Here is a 1,043-nt window from a genome sequence, read left to right as displayed (position 1 = left end):
CCCCGCTCCCCCACTCGCGGGGTGCCCACGCCTGGGATGGCCGGCGGAGCCGGACCAGCCCTCGGGGCGTAGTTAGGAAACTCGGGGGGGGTAAAAGACAACCGTGCTGAGCAACTGCCCCTTCCCCGTCCGGCTTCGCTCAGGTGAAGCGCAGCTCCCGAGGGCGTGGGATTTAATTTTTCGAACGGCGTGACTCCCGCCTTATTTAAGGGCAAATTATCGATGTCACTGCGGCCAGATAACGGGCTTTTAGAACGAGGGCAAAGGTCAGACCGGCCGGCTCACCCCATATTACGCTAGGCCATCCCCAAGAAACGGAGAAAACCCTGAGAAAACGTTTTGTTTAACTTGTATTTCTCAGCACGCCACAGTGAAATTGTCACGCTATTTCAAATCCTGCAGAATGCGTTGGTGCATTTACGCTGGCCGGGAGGATTTAATGCCATTTTATATGCATCTTGCTCCATTTCCCCATGAAGCGTGGGTTTTAACCTCTCTGAAGTTGTTATTACCTGCACACTTAAGAACAAAAATATAGGCAGAAGTTCATCCTGGAGAATACTGATCTGCTGAAGAGGAGGTGAGGGCGGTTCAGAAAAGCCGTTTACACCGCAGGGCTTTGTGTAAGGAGGATATTGATCAGCATGCTCTTCATATACATTAAGAATTATTTGTGTTGATGTGAAATCCTTTTCACTTCTCTTCCCCTAATTAATGGACACTATGCAGAGGGTGCATTATTTTTTTGATAAACTGCCTAAATACAGGGGAAAGAGAACTTTATCAGCACAGTGCTTTATCGAGGGTACATGGATACTTTCGATTTTTTGCTCTTCCTCCCACATTGCTTTAAATCAGTAGAAGTCATTAAGACCTGTAGCAAGACATTGAATTAGGGTGAATTACGTTGCAAGAAATTTAGAAGTATTTACATGAGTTACAGAGATCATTCTAATTATGACTGATACCGGTCAGGCTACTGCTAACAAAGCATTAATTCAGCTCATGAACATGCCCTGTGCCTTGAATGACAAATACACATT

Source organism: Haliaeetus leucocephalus, unplaced genomic scaffold (assembly GCF_000737465.1).
Source record: "Haliaeetus leucocephalus isolate CR32 unplaced genomic scaffold, Haliaeetus_leucocephalus-4.0 Scaffold195, whole genome shotgun sequence".
Taxonomy (NCBI): domain Eukaryota; kingdom Metazoa; phylum Chordata; class Aves; order Accipitriformes; family Accipitridae; genus Haliaeetus; species Haliaeetus leucocephalus.
Note: the sequence above shows the minus strand (reverse complement) of the source record.